Genomic DNA, 27325 nt, shown 5'->3' on the forward strand with positions numbered 1-27325 from the left:
TGGAGATGGCATCAGTCCTGCTCTGGAGGGATTTGCAATTGAAAACTTCTGACATTAACCCAGACAAAAATGGACAAGCTATCTAGATAATGCACTCAGAACTTCGAGCAATCAAATAAATATCCAGTTTGATTTTTTATAGCCACAAACTGCTTAATTTCCAAACATTCTATGGGTAACCTTAGTTCACAGACTACTAAAGTAAAGTCACAATACATTTTGAAAAATGCCCTTCAGCAACATAAATAAGAAGCCATTTTTGAAGGGAGATGAGTAGAATGTTTTAAAGATGCATTAGAAGGCATTTGTGAGTGAATCTTGCGTAAGAATTTCCTCTCAATTCTTTGAAAGGTAAGTAAAATCGGCAGCTAAACTAGTTTCCAATTGGACGTAGATTTAATTATTCTGGCTAGCTCAGAAGAGATCTAATGATTCTAATGGATTCTTAAACTTTCCTAAGTAGTTCTCCACACTTGGCTGTGTCCAGTCACAACAGACTTAATGACATACGTGTGGAAATGGAGCCACGGTGGGAGTGAAAACCCCACAGACAGTGTCTGACAATTTTGCTTCCTGGCATTCAAGGATCTGCCACACCAGCTGATGTTACACCCTGATGTGCTCTTGTGTCCCTTTATGTTAACTTCCCATAATTTCTCATTCTTCTTCTATAGTATTTCCATGATACCTTTTGATGGAACCTACCACACAATCACTTAGGCTTATTGTCTATCGTCTGAAACTCTTCTTGTGAAAGTCTTCTGGGGCTGCTGGAGAGCCTACTTACATCACAGTGAAAAGGACTAAAACATAAAGAAGAGGGAAATGAGTTTGTAAATGCAGTCTGGAGAGGTCAGACTAAATATTTTGTTAAAGACGGTCTCAGGAGTAATATTTGTTCATAAGGCAGACATGAACATTTCCGCTAAGAATCAATAGTGAACCCATTTGCACTGCGCTTAGTGCTCAAAGTGTTTCTGTGCATTTATCCCACCTCGCACACTTTCTCTCTATAAATAAATATCAGTGGTGGTGGCTGTCTGTGTTTCAAAATGCTGCTGCCAGTCATGTTGTTATCCCTGCCTGAGAGTGGAGCTGAAAAGACCAATGTATCACTATCCATCTTTTATAGCCTGCATTCAAGCAAAGGTTTTCCTGGTATGGCAGTTCTAATTGCACTTTGCTTCTCTTCTTTTAACTCCACAGTCTGTCTGATGCTCTGAAGCCTCTGTTTGGAACAAGACACCCTATTTCTGCAGGCTAACCACCGTCTCCCAGAAAATTCTGATGATTTTGTTTCCCAATATTCCAAAGCCCTGCAGACCAAATGATGGGACGCTTCCGGGTTCCTGTATATTATGTCTTCTACCTGATCCCCTTACAGATGTCAGCGTCTCTCAGCACAAATCCTGGGACTGCTTCCTTTATTTCCCTTCCATACTTGTTCTGGCCAATGAAACAATGTTATAGCAAACAATTCTTCAAAAGAGAGGGAGTATGGCATAGTTGGAGGGGCATGGACAGACCTTGGTTTAATTCTCAACTAGGCTACGTACTTGGCAAATTAATCAACTTCTTTAAGCTTCAGTTATCTTATATATCAAAACAGTATAATAATGCCCCGTTTGAATGAATGTCATAAAGATTAAAATAATAATACTTGGAAAGGGCCTGGTTCATAATGGACAGGCTATAGAGGAACCACCATTACTTAATTCTGATAAAACTCGGCAAGTTCTAGAAGAAGATACCACATTAGTTAGGAAGCTGGTAAAATAAGCTATTTGTAGACTGCAGATGATTTGACAGGGGGCTTGAATCCATGCTTACTTTGTCCATCTAACATTTGAAGAATAGCCTGACCTTTTTAACTGACTTTTGGGATTCCCCAATGTCTCTCAGTACACCTTTGGACAGTATGCCGGCCAGTAGCAGAATTCAGCAGCAGATTTACAACAGTCTATTGCTGATGGAAATCTTTGACCGGAGCAAACTAGAATATGACCCTTTTCTCCTTTGAGTTTATCATCAATCAATGGTGCTCTGCCAGCTCTCCATAAAGAGGATCCTAATCTCCTTTTGCCCTTACACTTCAAGAAAAGATAGGCAGCAACCAGGAGTTCCTGCGAGGTAATTTTGCAAGGACTTCCTAGCGCGCGGAACAAGGACAAGCACCCAATAAGCACTCAAGAAGCGTTGGACATAAGGAAGAATGAATGAATGACTTTATGTCCTAGTGAAAGAATTTCCTGTGGACCTGAAAGTATTGGTGTGCCCACAAGTCCTTACATTCTCACATGTTTGAACATAACTGTAAAATAATACTGGAACTCCTCTAGCTCCATTTTATTGCAGTGATAGTAGGTCACCATCAATATCTAGATAAATGATTGCACCTGTGTAAATGTCAAGCCAGTCAAATTTCAAACTGAATTGGGGCCTTAGTGGTTTGCCCTTATCTATCTTTCCTGTGCACCTACAATATCAGCCATGTAACAGAGCTCACATCCACTCTCCCACATTTCACTGTGTTTCCCATGTGCCTTTAAGGAATCATTCTTGATCTCAGCCATAAAATTGGAAAGCTGCATAACTGACAAGATGATCCCTAAAGGCAGCTGAAACACGGGGTAGATTGAAACCGACAGTTAATTTGTGGCAGTAAAAAATAATGATATCATCATAAAACAAGTTTAAGATCAGACTGGGCTCAAACACTGTGCACCCACAGGATATATAGATGGGTATTGTCAAGCTTAAATAACAAAGCAAAACGAAACTGAACCTCCCAGCTTCACCAAGCACACTTCATTGGCTTTTTTATGGTACGCTATCACCATCTGCTGGCTGCAGCCCATAAAGTGCCCAGCATTCTCTAAGTCCTGGAATATTCCATTCTGCAGAGCCTGATGTTAATTACTATGCACCAGGAAACATATTAACCTCACAATATCATTGAAACGGTACAAATAAGTCAGATCTTCTTAGAATACCAAACAAATAAAAGATCCCAAGAGACTAGAGATTGCCAAAGGCACCCACCCTGTTCTGCCACGCCTGAAATCTGCACCTGCTGCTTGCGCACAGCCTAGCATATTCTCTTTTTATTCCTGAGCTCTTTCTTTACAGGCACTCACTTTCCGACTTCCTCCTCTCCAGCTGCCTTCTCTACCAGGCATCCTACACGACACTGCAGTGATAGGCAAAGCAGCAGCTCTCAGCTAAAAACAGCCTCCTCCTAGATATCTTAAAGAAAGAAAACCACTGACGCATCTTCTTCAAGGAAAGCAAAGCTCCAGCAGGACTGAGCAAAGAAAGAAAGGATATTGTTGCCTCTGTAAACTCTGAAAGCAATATTTTGCATGATTTTTCTCAAGGCTTGCCTTGCATTGTGTCTGGATTCCCTAACTCAGCAACAAGTGATGCTTTGGAGGGAGAAAAGATAGTGTATAAGCAAATAAAATATAGCCACCTGTACACCCCTACGTATTTTATATTATGTGTTCAATCTTACCATTTTAGACCCTCTCTTCCTAGCATTGCAGGCCTCTGACTTCTCAGCCATCCTGGGTATAAAAGAGGCTTTATAAAACGTTCCTTCTTCACCATGGCTTGCTTTTGTTTCTTCCAATTATCTGCAATGACAATTTTTTATTGAATGAGTATGTAATAGTTGTGTAATAAAACAATTTTTTAAATCCTTCAAATTTTTATCTATTAAAATTTTCCTGTCACTAATATTTTCATGACAAGAATTAGATGATAATTGCTCTCAGATAAAATATTTAGTTCTTATTTAGCAATAATGTAAATTTATTGTAAGATGTTTCCCCTGGAAAGACACCTAGTGTAATAGAAACAAGTGACATGCTCTCACTTGGGCACACATCTATACTTGAACAGGCTATCTCTGTTAGAAGAGCATAACAACTCTATACACACAACACACTGAACAAGTATTTCGTCCTCAACAGTATCATCCTTACATCTGTTTAAACAATTAGTTCACTCTCCTAAACACTCTGAAATGTGAACTTTAGTTCAAAGGTGTTCTGCATTTTCCTCCTGATGCTGCAATTTTAGAAGCAGACCACTTATAGGCTAGGACATTTCTACATTGCAAAGTAAACCCCTATAGAGCAATAGAACCTTGAATAAAATTTCCATCTAAATTAATTTTTTTATAATAATAACCAGTGAATATATTTTTAAATGTTCCATATCATCAAAATAACTAACAGCAAATTACTCTAAGGTAAAATAACAATGAATTTTTTCTTATCAAATAGCAAAGGATTTTTAATAAATAATACCAATGTAGTCAAGCAACTATGCACTACTATCAAAAGTATAATTCAAAGTAACCCTTCTAGAGGGTAATTTGGCATTGTTTATTAAAAGTCTTTTTTAATGTATACATATTGTGGTTTGCACATTCTAGCATTAGACTTTTGTCCTAAAAGAATAATCATGGCTAATGAATACAACATACAACATCACAGCTTTTTTGTATAATTTATATACAACATCACAGCATTATTTATAAGAGAAGATTTTAGCATTCGGATATGGTAGGCTGAAAAATGGCCTCCCCAAAGATGTCCATGTCCTTATCCCTGGAACCTGTGAATATGTTATTTTACTTGGTGAAAGTGCTTTGCAGATGTAATTAAGCTAAGGATCTAGAGATGGAAGGATTAGCCTGAACTATCTGGGTGGACCCAGTGAAATCACAAGAGTACTTATAAGGGGAAGGCAAATGAGTCCAAGTCATAGAAGATGATGGGACAATGGAAGCAGAGTTTGATGTGATGCTCTTTGAAGGTGGAAGAAGGGCCCATGTGCCAAGGAAAGCAGGCAGGCTCTAGAAGTTGGAAAAGGAAATAGGCTTTTCCCACTAGAGACTCTAAAAGGAACATGGCCATACTGACACACTGATTTTAGGACTTCTGACCTCTAGAACTATAAGATAATAAATTTTTGTATTGTTTTAAGCAACTAATTTTGTGCTAATTTGTTATAGCAGCAATAGAAACTAATACACAAGATACAAAGAAATAGAGACTTTGGTAAATTGAGGGCTCCAAAAGCCTTATTCTTAAGGGTCTGAGTTACAAAAGAAGGTCTTTTTGTATTTTTTGGGTTTTTTTTATTTTTTTATTTTTTTTGTACTTTAAGTTCTGGGGTACATGTGCAGAACGTGCAGGTTTCTTACATAGGTATACACATGCCATGGTGGTTTGCTGCACCCACTAACCCATCATCTATATTAGGTATTTCTCCTAATGCTATCCCTCCCCTAACCCCCCACTCCCCAACAGGCCCTGGTGTGTGATGTTTCCACCGCTGTGTTCATGTGTTCTCATTGTTCAACTCCCACTTATGAGTGAGAATGTGCGGTGTTTGGTTTTCCTTTCTTGTGTTAGTTTGCTGAGAATGATGGTTTTCAGCTTCATCCATGTCTCTGCAACGGACATGAACTCATTCTTTTTTATGGCTGCATAGTATTCCATGGTGTATATGTGCCACATTTTCTTTATTCAGTCTCTCGTTGATGGGCATTTAGGTTGGTTCCAAGTCTTTGCTATTGTGAACAGTGCCACAATAAACATACATGTGCATGTGTCTTTATAGTAGGATGATTTATAATCCTTGGATATATACCCAGTAGTGGGATTGCTGGGTCAAATGATATTTCTAGTTCTAGATCCTTGAGGAATCACCACACTGTCTTCCACAATGGTTGAACTAATTTACACTCCCAACAAGAGTGTAAAAGCATTCCTATTTCTCCACATCCTCTCCAGCATCTGTTGTTTCCTGACTTTTTAATGATCACCATTCTAACTGGCGTGAGGTGGTATCTGATTGTGGTTTTGATTTGCATTTCTCTAATGACCAGTGATGACGAGCTTTTTTTCATGTTTGTTGGCCACATAAATGTCTTCTTTTGAGAAGTATCTGTTCATATCCTTTGCCCACTTTTTGATGAGGTTGTTTGTGTTTTTCTTGTAAATTTGTTTGAGTTCTTTGTAGGTTCTGGATATTAGCCCTTTGTCAGATGGGTAGATTGCAAAAATTTTCTCCCATTCTGTAGGTTGCCTGTTCACTCTGATGATAGTTTCTTTTGCTGGGCAGAAGCTCTTTAGTTTAATCAGATCCCATTTGTCTATTTTGGCTTTTGTAGTTACTGCTTTTGGTCTTGTATTCATGTTTTTGCCGATGTCTATGTCCTGAATGGTATTGCCTAGGTTTCCTTTTTTAATCTAGTGTCTTTATGTTGATGATAATCTAAAGAATGTCAATGTAAAGATATTCTGGATGATCTGGTAGACCACCTCAGCTCTGCTATGATTTTGATGCCAAAGTTTGTGTTTGTACTTATAGTCACAATAGTGCCAAGGAAAGGCAAACCTCCTAGAGAACAAGGAGGCCACAGCAGTTGTGGGAGAGCTGAATTATCACTTAGCAAACAACTGTTAATGTCATATTTACACTGTGAGGAGCTATTTTTGAATCTAACAAGATTAAGTTTAGTAGTTAAGAATTTTTGTTTAAACTTTTGATGGTACTGTACTTGAGGTACACTGTTAAACTGATTGATGCATAAAAACAATGAATCATTGACTTAAAATAAGTTTATTGTAGAAGAAAAATATGATTATATTCAAGATGACTGACATGATAGTCCATCAGGCTCAAAATCAAATGAAGCACACCAAGAAAATATCAAATATTTATCATCCTACTATTAAATATCAGCTATCACTTTAAGTAACTGTTGGCATTTCACTTATATTAATTTTATATCAAAATTTAAACATAAATTTGTATTGGTTTTGTAGTTGTTAGCATCATAAAAAATTTATTCTAATTTTATATTTCTACATAGAGAAGGAAAAACAATGAAAATAACATAAATCAAGGCTGGAGGGAGCATGACAATTTATCTTTCCTTTGAAAAGGATCCATACATTTGCTCAAGTATGAAAAATGTAGAATTAATTAATTATGTTGCTCCTCCTGATGGAATACTATTCAATCATTGGGAATGATGTCATAAAAAAACATTTAATGAAACGGTGAAATGATCAGAATATGTTGATAAAATTTAAAAGTAGTTACAAACTGTTACAGTAAGATTCCAATGTTGAAAAAGAACTAAATTTCTATACCTAGAAAAATGAACAGAAAGATACAGATGGTCCCCAATTTACAATCGTTTGACTTACGATTTTTCGACTTTATATTGGTACAAAATCAATATATATTCAGTAGAAACCATACTTTGACATTGGAATTTTGATCTTTTCTCAGGCTAATGGTATGCAATACAATACTCTTTACATGAGATATTCAACACTTTATTATAAAATAGGCTTTGCATTAGATGATTTTGTCCAACTGTAGGCTAATGTATGTGTTCTGCACACATTTAAGGACGCTTTGGATAAGCTATAATGTTCAGTAGGTTCGGTACATTAAATACATTTCCAATTTATGATATTCTCAACTTACAATGAGGTTATTTCTCAAAAGCAAATCCTCTTCATCTTACAGAAATAACCCTATCATAAATTGAGGAGTATTGTATACAACTAAACAATAATATATTGCTGGTTTTGATTTTGTTTTCCTTATAATTTTTGCTATTTTCAAAATTCTATGAAACAAATATTCCTTTTCTAATGAGAAAATTGATTTTTGAATAATAAATCTAGGGTCAAAACACTATTTTATCTTGGCTCTGACTTCAGAGTGTTTAAAAATTGGAAATACAGATTTGCTTCTCAATGTCTAGAAGACAACTTTGCCGATCAACATAACCTGTGCTCCCCTATAAGAAGAGCAGAGTGTCAATGAAAAAAACTCAACGAATCCAACATTTGCCCTCAGAACAACTGTGGGGTGTGTGTGTGTGTGTATTTACTTATTTATAAATGTATATACAATCATTCTCCAGGAAACCTGTTTTCTTAATGTTTAAATGATTTAATTAACACGAAGGCATTTTCCTAGTGAGATATCTGGGATACTCCTCTTCATTCACTGGGCCACCACACTTTTTCTTCTTCCTATCAGCTAATATTTCAAATCTATGACTTTTTGAGAAACTATGTATCCCTTCTCATATCATTAAGTTTGACTTCTGAAACTTTTACTGTAAGTTTAAATGATTATGATTATTTACATATTGACACATGCATCAAATGTATACTTTTCAAAAACCTTGGGGCTGAAAATTTCGTTCATTAAGTTTATAGAAAATGTCAATAGAGCTAATTGGCAAACCTTGTCTTCACTGTCAAACCAATCAACCAAGTCAGACTTACTAACAGAAAATGTCTAGCTTCCCTGTTTATTTTTAGGAAACATCACTAAATTGCATCTTGTACTTCCTTACCTATGAATTCAAATTCATTTTTAGATAGACTGAGACAGAAAGACATGAGTTTCTCAATGGAATGATATGAAAATAAGATGTATCATGTTTCAGTAATTCTCACCAAAGCTTTCACTTTGTGGGAGTGATGCAATCTCAAATAGCAGCACTGTACACCATGGTAAGATTAGAGATGGGTGAGAGATGTAATTTTTTTAGAGAGACTAGAGGAGAGTGATTATAAAAGGGAAAGTGGGGTAGGAAAACTGGCCCACCACAGCCATCCTCTCCAGAAGATTAGTGTTAGGAAAACATACACATTGTCTTAGTCTGTGCTGCCACAACAAAATATTGTAGATTGGGTCATTTAACAAGAATAGACATGTATTTCTCACACTTCTGTAATCTGGGAGGTCCAAGATCAATGCTGCATCCTCCAGAGGGGCAGAATGCTGTGGGCTCATCCAGCAGAACAGCTGAAGAGCAAGCTGAGGACTGCCTGAAGCCTCTTTCATAAGGACCTTAATCCCATTAATGAAAGAAAAGCCCTCATGACCTCATCACCTTTTAGTGGTCCCAACCCTTCATACTGTCGCGTTGGCAACACCTGAATTTTGGAGGGGACACATTCAAACAATAGCACATATACAAGCTGAGGATTTGGCCATTGGTTCCCTTAAAGGTATCAGTGACCTTGTAGCTCCTAGAAAGTCTGTGTACCTCCAGGTTTATATAGACTCTTGTTTGAAAATTGCTGTTACAAATGCAAACAAGATAAGCAGAAATATTCTATCCAACCAAAACTAGATTTATTAAATCAGAATACAGGGCTTGATACCAGAGCTTAGAGTACAAAACACTCATGAAAACATATACGATCCCCTCTTTTAATGAGTTTGAAGTTTTCTGTCAGATAAGACGCACCTTTTGCAGGTAGATTATGCAGATAAAATTCTCACAGTCATAAAGTCTCAAGATTTAACACAAGAAAAGACCTCTGAATTGTCCAAAATTTTCAATAATTAAAAAAAAAAATCCTTTCTCCAGGACTTGTGCAACTCAGCCTTTGGGATGCATGTGTAAATTATTTAGTTATGGTCTCCTTTTGTCTTCCCCATTCTGTCCTGCTTACATGAAGGGTTTCATTAGGTTTAGACTACAGGGTAATCATTATTGCAATTAAATTAAACTTAATCTACCAGAAAAATTTTTTAGTGCATACTCCAGGCAGGCACTGTGCTAGATAGTAAGAAATGTGTTATCAGATCACACCTTAATGCCCATGACATAGAGAAAATGACTAGATGTAGATGAACTCCTAAATGGCATGTTGGTGTTTCATAATAGTATCATACTCCATTTGGACTTGAAGTGTTACAACAAAATACTCCCATTCAGTAAATCTGTCTAATGTTAACCTAACTTTGAAAAAAAAGTTATCTAATGCTCCCACATAGCCCCTTTCTTGACTAGAAGCAGAGAGCTTCTCTGTGCTTGCTAGAAATCTCCAGCCACTCAGCTAGCATCAGCAGGATTCCATCTGCTTGTATCTATGTTCCCTGAACATAATCTTATCTCTTTTGTTAAACTCTCTGCAGTCCAGCCATAATGGCCTTATTCCTCTCCAATTCCAGGAATTGTCATAAACTGGCCTTTTTCTGGAATATGCATGTCCCTCCCACTCCCCTACTAAACTCTCCCCATCCCTTTAGATGGCAACACGGTACAAAAGACTCTGTTTGTGCTTTTGCAGAGCTTCGTACTTCGAATCACAGTTTGTAATCACATCTTTGTTTCTTTGACTATTTGACTAATATCTATCTCTCTCACTAGCCTGGAAGACCCATGAGAGCAGGGTCTATGAATAATTCATCACCATCGCATCTTTACCATTCCTGGAACTCAGAAGAAGCTAAATAACTCTTTGTTAACAACATGAACCCTGCTTGAGAAACACCAAACCTAGATAACCAAAGTAATCACGCATCAGTTAATGACAGAGATACATTGTGAGAATGCCTCATTAGTAATTTCGTTGTTGTGAGAACATCACATAGTGTACTTACAGAAACTAGATGGGATAGCTACTATACACCTAGGCTCTATGGTGGCATAGCCTATTCCTCCTAGGCTACAAACCTGTATAGCCTATAACTGTACTGAAAAATGTAGGTAATTATAACACAATTATTTATGTATTTAGACATATCTAAACATAGAAAAGGTACAGTAAAAATACAGTGTAAAAGATAAAAAATGATATGCTCATCTACAGCATTTAGCATGAATGAAGTATGCAGGACTGGAAGTTGCTCTGGGTGAGTCAATCAGTGACTAGTAAGTAAATGTGAAGGCCTAAGACACCGCTGTACTGTAGATTTTATAAACACTGTACACTTAGGACACATTAAATTTATTTTTAAAATTAAGCAATTGTGCTATGACATTACTATGACTACATCACTAGATGATAGGAATTTCTTATCCCTATCATAATCTCATGGGACCACCATCATATATGTGGTCTACCATTGACAGAAACGTCATCATGCAGCACGTGGCTGTGTATTTAGAAGGGCCATTCTCTGAGTATAGTCTGCAACCCCACCTTTGCCTTGCAAGGTCCAGGGAAAATGTGAGGTATATAATGTTTCATAAGACCTTTTCAGAAACTTCCCTGGTTAACAGGGAGCCATTGAGGTAGAAACTAAAAAGTGTGCTCACCTCGTGGTCAACATTACAATTCACTCTACTGGGCCCACACCCTTCAATGAACATTTTCCTGGGTCTTCTCCACTGGGCCAGAGTTTCATCTGTCTCACTCACTCCCGAATCACCAGCACTTAACAGACTGCCTGCTACATATTAGGTGCTCAATAAATATTTACTGAATAAATCAACGAGTCAATCAACGCCTGATCTAAGCCTTCCCCTTAGCACACAGTTCCCTGAAGCTGCCCAGTGGTAGAGTGTGTGGCATCTATGCATTTGAGTTTTTCCACATTAATCTCACTTTCCCTTTCTAACTCACTAATTATGTTTTCGCCTTGACTCATTAATTTCCACACATAAACTGTCATTTCCCTCTGAAAGGTTGGTACCAAAATAAGTTGACCAAAAGAACTTTCTTTTTCCCATAACTCAAAAAAAAAAGAAGGCAAAATTGTCCCACCCTTTTCTCAACCAAATGTGCCTTTGAAAGATTTGATATTTGAGCTCAGCATCCAACTCTCCAATTATCTAAATAATTCCACAAGTACAAAATACCATATTTACATATGCAAAGCAAGAACAAGAAATTAGAATACTAAATTTATTCACACAATTGAATGTTGAAGCAACTGCAAATTCAGATTTTTTTTTTTTTTGCAAATTCACATCTCCAAAGTGGCCTTATAATGTACTTCTTTATATAACATCATGGTCCTCAAAATCTCATCTTCAAACAATTGATATTTTAGGGACTTAAGTATTTAGGTAAATATTTGAAATATGTTTGCAAATTGAGGTTCCATAAGCAAGGTTGTTAACTTATGATCCTCACCTGAAAATGAGGTCATTGGTTTGCAAACATTTTGTTCTAATACCTAGGTGAGGAAGGAGGAGGGGGTATATTGATGACTTAATAGCTTTTTCTTCCCAGGTAGACTCATTTAGAATGAAAATGATTATTTAGAAATCCATTTTATTCTAAGCAAATGTCTTTACCCTGGGAAAATAAGACAGAGCTACTTCTGGCGATTGTTGCCATTGTATTCAATGTTCTTCCTTATTACTCCCAATAGTTTAAATAAATATCTGTAATAGTCCCCACCCTCCTTGTAATCCCATATAAAACTTATCCCATTCAAAAAAAATGTATTCTAATGAAGTTATAACTTTTCTTCAGTCTTTCTAGGTCAACATTTAATGCTCTCCTTTTCTAATTTTATACCATTTCACAGCAAAGTTAAGGTTCAACTCTATCCTGGAATGACACATTTTCCATCCAGCTATCTTCTTGCTGTTTAACGATGAGCATCATTCCTGGGGGAATGTCTCACATGAGATCATCTCCCAGCCCATAAAATCCACTAATAAACAGTCCAACTTGTCCTGATCTACCTTCTCATGGCATATTACATTAAAGAACCTGTAAAATAAGTTAAAGAGATAATAAAGTGATAGCTGAGACTTTACATAAATGGAAAAATTAAAATATAATAATTAACACTATGCTTGGACCGTTGAGTTCATTTCTATTCCCCAGTTTCACTTTTTTCCTGCATATCTAAAAATCAGGGCTTCTTCATTTCACTGTTTGGCTTAAAAGTTCAAAACCTCCCTTCTGCTAGTTATCTAGGGAATCCAGAAAAGAGCTAATTGACCAGTGCTTCACTTTTTTCCCCCCAAACTGATTGCATCATTTTATCTTTGTTCAAGAATTAGCCTCTGAAAGTACAAAGCTTAAGATGAGATAGGGTGTTATGTAGCACACCCAGACAAAGGCAATATTTAATATGAACATGGGAGAAGAAAGAGGCAGAAGGCATTATTTACCTGGTTTGCACGCTCCAGATACAGGCATTGTGACTGCAGTTGTCAAGTGTGTCAACACTGTCAGATTCTAGCTATAAAAATACCTATAGAGGTTCATTATTATAACCCTTGGAAGACAATGAAATAATTTATTGGGAATCACTGAGCCTGCCCTATAGAGTAAGAATTACAGGTGGGTCACACTGCAGCTGATTATAATAACATATTTAAAATAATATAGTTGGTTCTAACATTTAGCTTAAATTATTCATTGTAAGAAACTAGCAAACGCTTGAACCATGGTACCAAATAAAACATCTCTTGTTTATCCTCAAGATACCTTCTTGCATTCTGAAGGTTGTACTCACTGGCCTCCGAGGCCCCATCCCAAGATGGTCACTGTCATGTATGAATCCTGATTGCATAAAACTGTCACTCTTAATGTATTTGAAGGAAATGTTTTTTTCTTCATTGTGCTCTGCTAAATTCTGGACCTTAGCCAGTTAACTTATTTCTAAGATTAATGACACCACTCTGCAGCTTGCTATACCTGAGTCTACAGGATGTTCACCCAGATCATTCCAGATCTCTGGAATTTGCCTCATCTTCTTTTTGGGTTGTAACACACTAGACAACTGAGGGAGGTAGAAAAGGCAGCAGGAAGGATTATTTACTCAGTTCTTTTGAATGAGTTTGGTAAAAGTTGAAAATACATCCTTCATGGATCAGAAATATGAATTCTATGACCTTTAATCTGCCTTTTCTTCACAATCCTTTTTATCTAAACATACTTCTACCTTTTGACACAGTAATTCCATCCTAGGAAAATAATGTAAAATATAGAAAAAGCTTTATGCCCAAAGATACTAATTGGAGTATCATTTTAATAATAGAAATAATAAAAGAATAATTAAGTAAATGAGAGGTATCATTACAAATTATGTTTGAAAAATGTTTTAAATAACATATAGGTGCATATAATTTTATAGATAAAAAATCTACATACGTGCAGTGCATTAGTTTTCTACTGCTGCTGTAAAAAAACTACCACAAACTCAGAGGCTTAAACAATATGAACTATTATTTCACAGTCCTGGAGGTCAGAAGTCTGAAATGTATCTCAGTGAGCTAAAATCAAGATGTAGCAAAACTACATTCCTCTTGCATGGCTCTAGGGGAAAATCCAAATTCCTTGCTTCTTCCAGCTTTTAGAAGCTGTCTACATTCCTTGGCTTGTGGCTCTCTTCTCTAGCAACAGATGGAGTCCTTCTTGTGCTGTCATCTGTCTGGTTCTCTCTTTTCTGCCTCTCTCTTTCACTTTTTTTTTTTAAATTATACTTTAAGTTCTAGGATACATGTGCACAACGTGCAGATTTGATACATAGGTATACATGTGCCATGTTGGTTTGTTGCACCCATCAACTCATCATTTACATTAGGTATTTCTCCTAATGCTATCCCTCTCCCAGCCCCCATTCCCCAACAGGCCCTGGTGTGTGATGTTTCCTGCCCTGTGTCCAAGTGATCTCATAGTTCAATTCCCACTTATGAGTGAGAACATGCGGTGTTTTGTTTTCCGTCCTTGTGATAGTTTGCTGAGAATAATGGTTTCCAGCTTCATCCATGTCCCTGCAAAGGACATGAACCCATCCTTTTTTATGGTTGCAGAGTATTCCATGGTGTGTATGTGCCACATTTTCTTATGACTACATTGGGCCCACCTGAATAATCCAGGAGGTTGCTCATTAGCAACCTTTATTTCATCTGCAGCCTTAATTTACTTTGCCATGTAATTGCATATATTCACAAATTCCATGGATTACGGATTAGGATGTGGATATCTAAGCAGGGGGAGAGGGATTATTCAGCCTACATGTGCTGTGCAAGAGAAACCAACCAACCAACCAAACTGAGCTGAAACAAAAACAAGTAACAACAAAACTAAGCATAGAAAATCTAGATTAAAATATACTACATTGGTCGCATTGCTTACTAAAATTGTGGATTATTATTTTATTTCCTCTACTTTTCCATGGTTTCCAAATTTTATTATTTTCTAAGATTTATTATTTCTCAAATAGTATTATTATTTTGATAATAAAAAAATCTTGACAAACGTGTTTTTAAAACATTCTCTGGGCTATAGTAGCCTATAATTTTATTATTTTATCTTTTCACATGAATTTTCTTGCTTTCAAATAGTAATCAACTAGTTAAAGGAAATAAAAGGATAGTAAGTACAATAGTTACTGATTAAGATTATCTCCCCTCCCTCTGAAAAAATATAGTAACACCAACCTCATTGACTGAGAGAGCTCAGAATTGTGTATCTGCTTGTAGTTATATGTCTTATTTTCCCAATTAAAAATGAAATAATTTAAGAGCAAGTATGAGTCATTTTTTTAGTTGTCAAAGACTATGTTAATTTTTTATTTTTTATTATATTTTAAGTTCTAAGCTACATGTGCACAACGTACAGGTTTGTTACATATGTATACATGTGCCATGTTGGTGTGCTGCACCCATTAACTGGTCATTTACATTAGGTATATCTCCTGATGCTATCCCTCCCCCCTCCCCGCACCCCACAACAGGCCTCGGTGTGTGATGTTCCCCTTCCTGTGTCCAAGTGTTCTCATTGTTCAATTCCCACCTATAAGCGAGAACATGCAGTGTTTGGTTTTCTGTTCTTGCAATAGTTTGCTGAGAATGACAGTTTCCAGCTGCATCCATGTCGCTACAAAGGACACGAACTCATCCTTTTTTATGGCTGCATAGTATTCCATGGTGTATATATGCCACATGTTATTGGTGTATAAGAATGCTTGTGATTTTTGCACATTGATTTTGTATTCTGAGAATTTGCTGAAGTTGCTTATCAGTTTAAGGAGATTTTGGGCTCAGACAAAGGGGTTTTCTAAATAAACAATCATGTCATCTGCAAACAGGGACAATTTGGCTTCCTCTTTTCCTAATTGAACACCCTTTATTTCTTTCTCCTGCCTGATTGCACTGGCCAGAACTTCCAACACTATGTTGAATAGGAGTGGTGAGAGAGGGCATCCCTGTCTTGTGCCAGTTTTTAAGGGGAGTGCTTCCAGTTTTGGCCCATTCAGTTGTGGGTTTGTCATAAATAGCTCTTATTATTTTGAGATATATTCCACCAATACCAAATTTATTGAGAGTTTTTAGCATGAAGGGCTGTTGAATTTTGTCAAAGGCCTTTTCTGCATCTATTGAGATAATCATGTGATTTTTGTCTTTGGTTCTCTTTATATGCTGGATTACATTTACTGATTTGCATATGTTGAACCAGCCTTGCATCCCAGGGATGAAGCCCACTTGATCATGGTGGATAAGCTTTTTGATGTGCTGCTGGATTCAGTTTGCCAGTATTTTATTGAGGATTTTTGCATCAATGTTCATCAGGGATATTCGTCTCAAATTCTCTTTTTTTGTTGTATCTCTGCCAGGTTTTGGTATCAGGATGATGTTGGCCTCGTAAAATGAGTTAGGGAGGATTCCCTCTTTTTCTATTAATTGGAATAGTTTCAGAAGGAATGGTACCAACTCCTCCTTGTACCTCTGGTAGAATTCGGCTGTGAATCCATCTGGTCCTGGACTTTTTTTGGTTGGTAGGCTATTAATTATTGCCTCAATTTCAGAGCCTGTTATTGGTCTACTCAGGGATTCAACTTCTTCCTGGTTTAGTCTTGGGAGAGTGTAAGTGTCCAGGAAATTATCCATTTCTTCTAGGTTTTCTAGTTTATTTGTGTAGAAGTGTTCATAATATTCTCTGATGGTAGTTTGTACTTCTGTGGGGTAGGTGGTGATATCCCCTTTATCATTTTTTATTGCATCTATTTGATTCTTCTCTCTTTTCTTCTTTATTAGTCTTGCTAGCAGTCTCTCAATTTTGTTGATCTTTTCAAAAAAACGGCTCCTGGATTCATTGCTTTTTTGAAGGGTTTTTTGTGTCTCTATCTCCTTCAGTTCTGCTCTGATCTTAGTTATTTCTTGCCTTCTGCTAGCTTTTCAATGTGTTTGCTCTTGCTTCTCCAGTTCTCTTAATTGTGATGTTAGGGTGTCAATTTTAGATCTTTCCTGCTTTCTCTTGTGGGCATTTAGTGCTATAGATTTCCCTCTACACAGTGCTTTAAATGTGTCCCAGAGATTCTGGTATGTTGTATCTTTGTTCTCATTGGTTTCAAAGAACATCTTTATTTCTGCCTTCATTTCATTATGTACCCAGTAGTCACTCAGGAGCAGGTTGTTCAGTTTCCATATAGTTGAGCGGTTTTGAGTGAGTTTCTTAGTCCTGAGTTCTAGTTTGACTGCACTGTGGTCTGAGAGACAGTTTGTTATAATTTCTGTTCTGTTACATTTGCTGAGGAGTGCTTTACTTCCAACTATGTGGTTGATTTTAGCATAAGTGTGGTATGGTGCTGACAAGGATGTATATTCTGTTGATTTGGGGTGGAGAGTTCTGTAGATGTTTATTAGGTCTGCTTTGGTGCAGAGCTGAGTTCAATTCCTGGTTATCCTTGTTAACTTTCTGTCTCGTTGATCTGTCTAATGTTGACAGTAAGGTGTTAAAGTCTCCCACTATTATTGTGTGGGAGTCTAAGTCTCTTTGTAAGTCTCTAAGGACTTGCTTTATGAATCTGGGTGCTCCTGTATTGGGTGCATATATATTTAGGATAGTTAACTCTTCTTGTTGAATTGATCCCTTTACCATTATGTAATGGCTTACTTTGTCTCTTTTGATCTTTGTTAGTTTAAAGTCTGTTTTGTCAGAGATTAGGATTACAACCCCTGCCTTTTTTTGTTTTCCATTTGCTTGGTAGATCTTCCTCCATCCCTTTATTTTGAGCCTCTGTGTGTCTCTGCACGTGAGATAGGTCTCCTGAATACAGCACACTGATGGGTCTTGACTCCTTATCCAATTTGCCAGTCAGTGTCTTTTAATTGGAGCATTTAGCCCATTTACATTTAAGGTTAATATTGTTATGTGTGAATTTGATCCTGCCATTATGACGTCAGCTGGTTATTTTGCTTGTTAATTGATGCAGTTTCTTCCTAGTACCAATGGTCTTTACAATTTGGCATGTTTTTGCAGTGGCTGATACCAGTTGTTCCTTTCCACATTTAGTGCTTCCTTCAGGAGGTTTTATAAGGCAGACCTGGTGGTGACAAAATCTCTCAGCATTTGCTTGTCTGTAAAGGATTTTATTTCTCCTTCACTTATAAAACTTAGTTTGGCTGGATATGAAATTCTGGGTTGAAAATTCTTTTCCTTAAGAATGTTGAATATTGGCCCTCAGGCTTGCAGAGTTTCTGCCAAGAGATCTGCTGTTAGTCTGATGGGCTTCCCTTTGTGGGTAACCCGACCTTTCTCTCTGGCTTCCCTTAACATTTTTTCCTTCATTTCAACTTTGGTGAATCTGACAATTATGTGTCTTGGAGTTGTTCTTCTCAAGGAGTATCTTTGTGGCATTCTCTGTATTTCCTGAATTTGAATTTTGGCCTGCCTTGCTAGGTTGGGGAAGTTCTCCTGGATAATATCCTGCAGAGTGTTTTCCAACTTGGTTCCATTCTCCCTGTCACTTTCAGGTACACCAATCAGACATAGATTTGGTCTTTTCACATAGTCCCATATTTCTTGGAGACTCTGTTTGTTTCTTTTTACTCTTTTTTCTCTAAACCTCTCTTCTCGCTTCATTTCATTCATTTGATCTTCAATCACTGATACCCTTTCTTCCAATTGATTGAATCAGTTACTGAAGCTTCTGCATTTGTCACGTAGTTCTTATGCCATGGTTTTCAGCTCTATCAAGTCATTTAAGGACTTCTCTACACTGGTTATTCTAGTTAGCCATTCGTCCAATCTTTTTTCAAGGTTTTTAGCTTCTCTGCAATGGGTTCGAACGTCCTCCTTTAGCTCAGAGAAGTCTGATCATCTGAAGCCTTCTTCTCTCAACTCATCAAAGTCATTCTCCATCCAGCTTTGTTCCATTGCTGGTGAGGAGCTGCGTTCCTTTGGAGGGAGAGAGGTGCTCTGCTTTTTAGAATTTTCAGCTTTTCTGCTCTGTTTTTTCCGCATCTTTGTGGTTTTATCTACCTTTGGTCTTTAATGATGGTGATGTACAGATGGGGTTTTGGTGTGGATGTCCTTTCTGTTTCTTAGTTTTCCTTCTAACAGTCAGGACCTCAGCTGCAGGTCTGTTGGAGTTTGCTGGAGGTCCACTCCAGACTCTGTTTGCCTGGGTATCAGCTGTGGGGGTTGTAGAAGAGTGAATATTGCTGAACAGCAAATGTTGCTGCCTGATCATTCTTCTGGAAGCTTTGTCTCAGAGGGGTACCCGGCCTTGTGAGGTGTCAGTCTGCCCCTACTGGGGGATGCTTCCCAGTTAGTCAACTCAGGGGTCATGGACCCATTTGAGGAGGCAGTCTGTCCATTCTCAGATCTCAAACTCCATGCTGGGAGAACCACTACTCTCTTCAACACTGTCAGACAGGGACATTTAAATCTGCAGAAGTTTCTGCTGCCTTTTGTTTAGCTATGCCCTGACCCCAGAGATGGAGTCTACAGAGGCAGGTAGGCCTCCTTGAGCTGCAGTGGGCTCAACCCAGTTCGAGCTTCCCAGCCACTTTGTTTACCTACTCAAGCCTCAGCAATGGTGGACGTCCCTCCCCCAACCTCACTGCCACCTTGCAGTTACATCTCAGACTGCTGTGCTAGCAATGAGGGAGGCCTTGAGGGAGCCAAGCACGGGATATAATCTCCTGGTGTGCCATTTGCTAAGACCCTTGGAAAACTGCAGTATTAGGGTGGGAGTGACCCAATTTTCCAGTTGTTGTGTGTCACAGTTTCCTTTGGCTAGGAAAGGGAATTCCCTTACCCCTCGCATTTCCTGGGTGAGGCAATGCCTCGCCCTTCTTTGGCTCTCACTCAGTGGGCTGCACCCACTGTCCTGCACCCACTGTCCAACACACCCCAGTGAGATGAACCTAGTACCTCAGTTGGAAATGCAGAAATCACCCATCTTCTGTGTCACTCACGCTAGGAGCTGTAGCCTCGAGCTGTTTCTATTCAGCCATCTTGGAACTGCCTGACAATGTTTAAAAGAGGGATAATCATGACTCTTATACAAATGCAAAATGAACACATGTCAAATATTTTATTTCAGTACAATAATGAGTGAGGGGACTAGTAAGATGTTATAACCCATTCAGACGATAATTTAAAGTACCAACCATATAATCAGTTAAGGAATTCTGAAATAAATTTACAAGTAAATGCCTAACAGGTCTATTCACTGAGCTATAATCAATTTCTTCCCACCAGACACAATTAATTTACATTTCCATTATTATCTGTTTTTTTCTACAACTTAAAGCATCATAAAATAGCAGAAAGACAATGAAAATCAGAAATATCCCAGAAGATCATGCTAGACACAGAAAACTATTTTTCCCTTTCCCACCCAACCCTCCTCCACTTTTTTGGGCCCATTCAGTCTCTCAGAATTTTTCCTGACAATACAATACCTCATATAGTATCTTGAATGTAGTATGCACTCAGTATAAATTTGGGGTTTGAATGTTAGATTGAAAGATCAGTTCTGGCCTGATTACATTAAATGGGTTTGGAATGCTGGCTACCTTATTATTCTTTTTCTTTGTCTGAGGCCCCAGTTGTTTGCCCTTCTTCCCAGCTATGCTTACATTAGAAGAAGAGGAACATTTTGGGCCTCCAGGTTTAGCTGGATCTATCAGGGTGATATTGCACGAGAGAGAGAAAGGACCTGATGCTGAACTATAATGCCAGTTTGAGATAATCACAAGAAGTAATCTCAGGACTCATGAGACCAGAAGTGATAGACTCCCCTACCTTGAGCAAGCACTTATTTGGCTCTGAAAAGAAAACACTCCAGAGATGACCAGGTAGCTCTCACCATCCTGGCTTGAGTTCTCTAGATTTCAACAAGATTTCCCTCAGGTTTTCCAAAGTTAGAATAAACTGTATTTTTTTTTTCAAAAAAGTTTAAAGATTTGCTTGAAAAATTTTTATTTTTAAAGAACCCATTCCCATAACCTCATAAGAGAATTGTAAAAGTAAATGGACTTTTCCTTCAAGAGCTAGAGAAATTAAATAGCTTAAGAACTCTAGGGCCATGATATGTTCCAGAAGGGTGAAGAGGCAGAAATTAAGTGCAATTAGAATGCCAACTGAAGTCATCAAGATATGAACACTAAAGGAAACAAAAATCTTTCAAGAATTTCAGTTACTCACACCAACAACTTAAAAAAATACTATTGTATTTTTAAGGCAATGTATAGATAAGTATCAAGGCATCTTTATAACTGTTATCAGAGACAGTCATCTCTAGTGCCCTTGGCTGCAAAGAAAACCAGATCATGCCAAACAAGGTAAGATGCCACACATACTGCCAATTAAAACCCTGAACAATTTAAAATGCAGAATGATCTATCTACATTAAATAAAAAACACTCCATAGACATTTATAAATTGCCCCTCAAGCAAAGCAATTTTGTGCTTTGAAAGAATACATATATAGAAAAAAAAAGCCTGGCATTGCACCAATGATCAGCCAACATCTTGGCACCCATTCAGATAGCATCTCCTACTAACAGTTGTAGTAATTTTTCTCATTATAGTGTTTGCACGCACATAAATCAGATTCAGGTGAATTTACAATGTGCCATGAACTGTCAAACTTATAGCAGCCAGCAGATTGTCTTAAGTGATACAGGATTCATGCCTTTGAGCAGCACATAACTCTCACAGCTATTGGACAATAGTCCAGATGTAGCTTCCTCAGTATTCTTCCATTTCCATAAGCTGATAAGTTTATGTGTGACATTTCAAACTTTTGATTTTTATCTGTTGCCTGATTTAAATTCTAAGTGAATCTTAAAACTGAGATCAGGAACATGAAGTCTTTTTAAATGAGATCTGAATTTGTCTAAGACCAAAGCGGCCTTGGTGCAGCAGCAGCATAGCTCCATGTTCCCTTAGAGTGTGGTCCATTTACCACTTCAAGCTGCAGTATCTGTGGGCATTTGAGCTTTTTCTCTTCCTGCTCAGCCTACAATTTCCAGGTGCACTTCAAACAGACTGAGAAAGATAGCCCCTTGACTGCGTGCATTTCAAGCTTATCCTTCACATAGAATCTCAGCAGCTGCCACATTAAATAGGAAACCCATGGGTCAAAATCTGAACTGAGAGGGAAAAGGTAACAAGCCGACCTGAGCCAGGGGTAATTTATGATTAAGTTAATGAAATTCTAATTAGGCTTATAAAGCCCTGAAGTATTTCTTGCAATGACTTGTCACAAAGCCTTTATTCAGGGAAAGCCAGAGTGCCTTTGATCTGGGTCATGCAGCATATTGTAGCATAGATTCGTGTTTATATTGCCTCTTTGATAGTTAAGCACACTCTTAGAGGCGTGAAGGTAATATGAAGCACTGGGGAGAAAAAGAAAAAGCAGCAATCTGTTCAGACCCAATGTGATACTTGCTCAGAGTACCTCTGGGTAATTGTTCAAGTTATTGATTTACAAAACAGATTATTTTCAGACTAAATAATGGCTAATAAATGCACCAAAAACCATTTTTAGTCCGCAGTCCAGGTTCTTGTAAGATTGGACTTGTCCTTAGAATTAAGAATATTTCAGAATTAAAAATAGAACATTATTAAAAGTAAGGATCCCTACTTAATTAAGCATGCCTACTGACAGGCATTCAGCAGTGCCCTCTGCAGAGCAGAGGGAGAGAAGAAGTCCACTTGGCAAGTTGCCTGTGTGACAGGGAGCGAGGCTCCGTTAATTCAGAGGTGTATAGACCGGGCTCACACCTGCAATGGGAAGAATCGCCATGCCAATGGAGGTAGCCAGACCAATCTATCCTGAAGTGTGCTAGCTGGGAATTATACCTTAAGGGGAGGAATAGAAAGTACTGCACTTATTTTTAAAAAATAAGACAAGAGTCAAACATAAGTCTATGTTCGGGCTCATTTTTACACTTTTCGATTTAATTAGCTTATTAGAATAAAATCATATTCAGAAGGCAACCATTTAAAAAATCTTCAGGGGCCTGCTTTCAAGATCACATCACTTTAACTTGAACCTTTCTTGACTCGTTTTACTGACATCTCATTACCTTTATAATTATTCAAACAACTTATGCAGGACCTATGCATGCATGGTACGAAGCCAGCCTACAAAAATTGACACCTGAGATCTCAGGTTTCATGTCCTTTCCCACTCTGGCCCATATACTACTGCTTTCCTTTGACGGTCTCATTGGAAAAGATTTCTAGAATTATGTATTCCCTCCTATCTCTTGACTCTACATTTAGTACAGAGATTACTTACACATACCTAATAGGTATTTTTCTTTTTACTTTCTCTTATACTTTCGAAAGGTCATTCAATTATGAAACGAGCTCATCTCTTAAAAACAAAAAACGTTCTTTGACAATGATATCTAATAGCATTGATCTGTCATGGAATACTATATCAAATGTAATTACTTCTAGTGAATTATTTCATTTAATTTCTTTCAGTACCCTTTGAGGAAAGTACTATTCATATCTCTATTTTACAGATGAAAAAACTGAGGCATGAAGGTAGTGATAATTTTTCAGGCCTATCTAGTGTGGCCTGAATTTAAAGCAGGGTCTCTCTGACATTAAAGCTCTTATTCTTAACCTTGTCATTGACACTCTATGACTCACTATGCCATGTCCACTTTTCAATTTTCTATGAATTCATGATGCCAAACAATAAATACTTTTCATAAGACTGCTCCCCCAAAATAAGTAGTTCCCAGCATCCTTATGTCCTTAATATATTTATAACAGAGCAACGGCAAATGATGACGATGCAGACTTGCATAGAAAGGACAAATTGTTCTAAATTACAGGATGCGTTCATCAGTCAGCATGCTTAAACTGTCCTCACTTAAAATAATGCTTCTCATTCCGTCTTAGTCACGACCACTGTCCCCAGCTGCTACCAACAACAGAAAGAGAACCTCCAGTTTAATAAACTCAGGGTTTCCCTGGAAGGGAAACTTCCAGTGAAAATTTCCTATGAAAATATATTACAAAAATCAAAGAAAACACATGCTATATTTCAGGCTCATGATTGGTCTATTTTAAACCATGTGGGTGTGTGTTCATCTGATCTGCCAAAACGTCTTGAAAAATATATAAGGCTTTATCGAAAGACTGTTCAGCACACACACCCAGCCATGTCGAACTGTGAGTCAGTTAAGTCTCTGTCTTTTATACATTTTTCAGTGTCTGACAGTTCTTTACAGTAGTATGAGAATGGACTAATACAGTAAGGATCACTGGTGTATTACTATATAAATATGTGTGTGTGTATATATATGTGTATATACATATATATTGCACTAAGGATAAGAGTACTTCAACTGTGATTGACAAAATAAAATTATTGTTAATTATTTAATAATCTAAATTACATTGATGCTATCAGAACAGGTAACCCTGAGTCATGCTAGGTTTAGAATGTATTCAGGTTGGGATCTTATTTTTGTTATTTTGTGTTTTAGCTCTTTTGTGAAGTGATAAGTGATATGGTTTGACTGTGTCTCCATCCAAATCTCATCTTGAATTGTAGTTCCCATAATCCCCATGTGTCGTGGGAGGGACCCAGTGGGAGGTAATTGAATCATGGGGGCAGTTACCCCCACACTGCTGTTCTCATGTTAATGAGTGAGGTCTCATGAGATCTGATGAGTTTATAAGGGGTTTTTCCATCTTTACTTGGCAATTCTTCTTCCTGCCACCATGTGAAGAAGGATGTGTTTGCTTCCCCTTCCACCATGATTGTAAGTTTCCTGAGGCCTCCCAGCCATGTCGAACTGTGAGTCAGTTAAGTCTCTGTCTTTTATAAATTATTCAGTGTCTGGCAGTTCTTTACAGTAGTATGAGAATGGACTAATACAGTAGGGATCACTGGTGTATTACTATATAACAAAAGTTTTATAAAGACAAAAAAATTTAAAGAAAAAAAGAAACACATTATCCTTAGACAATATTTTAAATCCCAACTCCACCATGTCCTTGACAATTCCTTGAGACATTATTAGGCTCATTTTATAGGTCAAGGAACTCAATCTTAGAGAGCTTAAGTAATTTCTTAAGGATATCCAGAATAGTTGAGTAAGAATTTCAAACCTGCTATCCTGCCTCATCTTTTCCACCTGAAAGCACTTGTCTCAGGAAGGATCATAATGCCCTCTCCATATCTCTGTATTTGCTTGAATAACTCTTACTGGCCTTGGAGGACTAACTTAGATATTCCCTTCTATAGGAAGCCTTCCCTGGAACCCCACATCTGGATTGGATTCTTTTTGTATCTGTACCCATGACACTCTAGGTATATCACCCTCTGTCACAGCATTTATCATGGTATAATATGGTTGCTTATTTCCTTATGGGTCTCTTCTACTCACCCCAATCACTGACTGTAAGTATCTTGATTACTAGGGACTATGGTCTATTCAATATTCTATTCCCCCAGGTTTAACATGATGCCTAGCACATCAGAGGGACTCCCATGTTTACTGAAGAAAAAAAATCAATGGTCAAATGAGTGAATGCAGACACCAAAGCTCCCACACCTGCTGCCACAGGTTAAGTGGTATCTCAGCCTACAGCACACTGCCTCTTAGATCAAGAGTGTGGCAGCACCGAGCACAGGACCCATCAGGAAGCCAGCACTCAATAAGCATTTTCAACAGTTAAATTCAGGTAAACTCCCCAGGGTCTAAGCCAATTATTTCAGTGAAGGGCATCAGCTTTCTCATATTTCAAATCAATCAAGACTTTGTCAATAGCACAGCAGTTTAGTCCTACTATTGAAAACATAATTCGTTTCTCATTATTTAAGTGGAGGAAAAGGATGAGCTATATGTGAGTGACTTAGCAGTAGTGCAACTTCAATGTTATTGTATGAAATTCAACCTAAGCAGATATGACTAAAGATAACACAAAACTAGAAAAATAAAAATAAGGACTCCCTTTGCATTTAAAAGAAAATGTTAGTGCTTTGCAAGGCTACAGGTAAAAATTAACTTAAAAAATAAAATAAAATCACTCTCTTTTAGCACCAGAGTTGAAGCCTTTGTGGGTAAGACACTGGAGAGTAGTTAAAAGAGTGGGGAGGGAAATACAGTGGGTGACAAGAATTAACCCTGATACTGAAAAGAGAAACAGGAAGAGGATATAGGAAAACAAAATGAGAAAGTCTTGTTCTTTAGCACTCTGGACTTCTCTTTTTACTCACATTCTCTTGGACATAGAGAATAATAAAAAGGTAAATTTAATTATTACCTCTATATAAATGCTTCCTGTGGTAGACAGAATACTGCCCCCCACCCTCACAAAGGAGTGCATGTCCTAACCCCTGGAACCTGAGAGTAAGTTGTCTTACATGGCAAAAGGAACTTTGCAAGTGTGTAGATTTTCCTGGTGGGACCAATGTAATCACAAAGATCCTTATAAGTGAAAGAAGGAGGCAGGAGCGTAACAATCAGAAATATTCGAAGACACCCAACTACTCGCTTTGAAGATGGAGGAAAGGGCTGCAAGCCAAGGAATTCAGGTGACATTGAGAAGCTGGAAAAGACAAGGAGACAAATTATTTCCCTGGAGGCTCCAGAAGGAATGCAGCCAGCTGACAATTTAATTTCAGTGAGACTCATTTGAGATTTCTGATCTCCAAAACTGTAAGAGGATAATGTGTATTGTTTTAAGCCACTACATTTTTGATAGTTTTTTTTACAGCAGCTATAGGAAATTAACACACTCACAAATTTTGCTTTGTGAACCTGAGCCTCTGACATTAGGCTGTTTGAGTCTCTACTTCAGTCTACCCCTGACAATCCCAACGCAACACATCCAGTACTAAGCTCATCATCCTCTTCCCAACTATGATTCCTCTCCCAGACTATCCTACATGGTCTGTTACCCTGCCTTTCTTCCAGGTTGAGGCTAGATGCTTGTGATTCTTCCATATCTTTCTCCCTGCTCCCCAATCTGTCTCCTCTCTTGCCTGTTCTCTGGATAAAAGTCCACTGAATAACACTGTTTTCTACTCCCATTGTCATAATCCAGAAAAGAATTCTAATTCTATAAAGAATTAATTCTAAAGGAATTTAAGGTAGCTGGCATGGGAAAAGAATAATGAACAAAGAAATACCAAAAGAAAAGAGAATGGGGGAGAGACCCTTAAGTACATCTTCAGGAAAGAGGGAAAGGATTTTCCAACAGGCAGTGAGTCTTCATCATATAAGCTGATATAAAGATCTTTCAAATCTGAAAATATGCAGTTCCTATGGTTAAAGAAAGTGGAGAAGACTTGT

The 27325-nt window shown here is 37.7% G+C and overlaps 1 long non-coding RNA gene across 1 annotated transcript in view; it reads right to left on the reverse strand.

Annotated features, from left to right (window-relative positions):
- LOC117095350 overlaps positions 1–27013 on the reverse strand; it is a 32072-nt gene extending 5059 nt beyond the window's left edge. The window contains exons 1-4 of the long non-coding RNA XR_004441934.1: positions 26932–27013; positions 26395–26579; positions 3515–3635; positions 706–803 (exon numbers count right to left, since the gene is read on the reverse strand). This is a non-coding gene — a long non-coding RNA (uncharacterized LOC117095350). The remainder of the gene's footprint in view (positions 1–705; positions 804–3514; positions 3636–26394; positions 26580–26931) is intronic.
- Between the last annotated feature and the right edge of the window lie 312 nt (positions 27014–27325).

The sequence above is a fragment of the Trachypithecus francoisi genome, unplaced genomic scaffold (genome assembly GCF_009764315.1).
Source record: "Trachypithecus francoisi isolate TF-2019V2 unplaced genomic scaffold, Tfra_2.0 Lachesis_group13, whole genome shotgun sequence".
Taxonomy (NCBI): Eukaryota; Metazoa; Chordata; class Mammalia; order Primates; family Cercopithecidae; genus Trachypithecus; species Trachypithecus francoisi.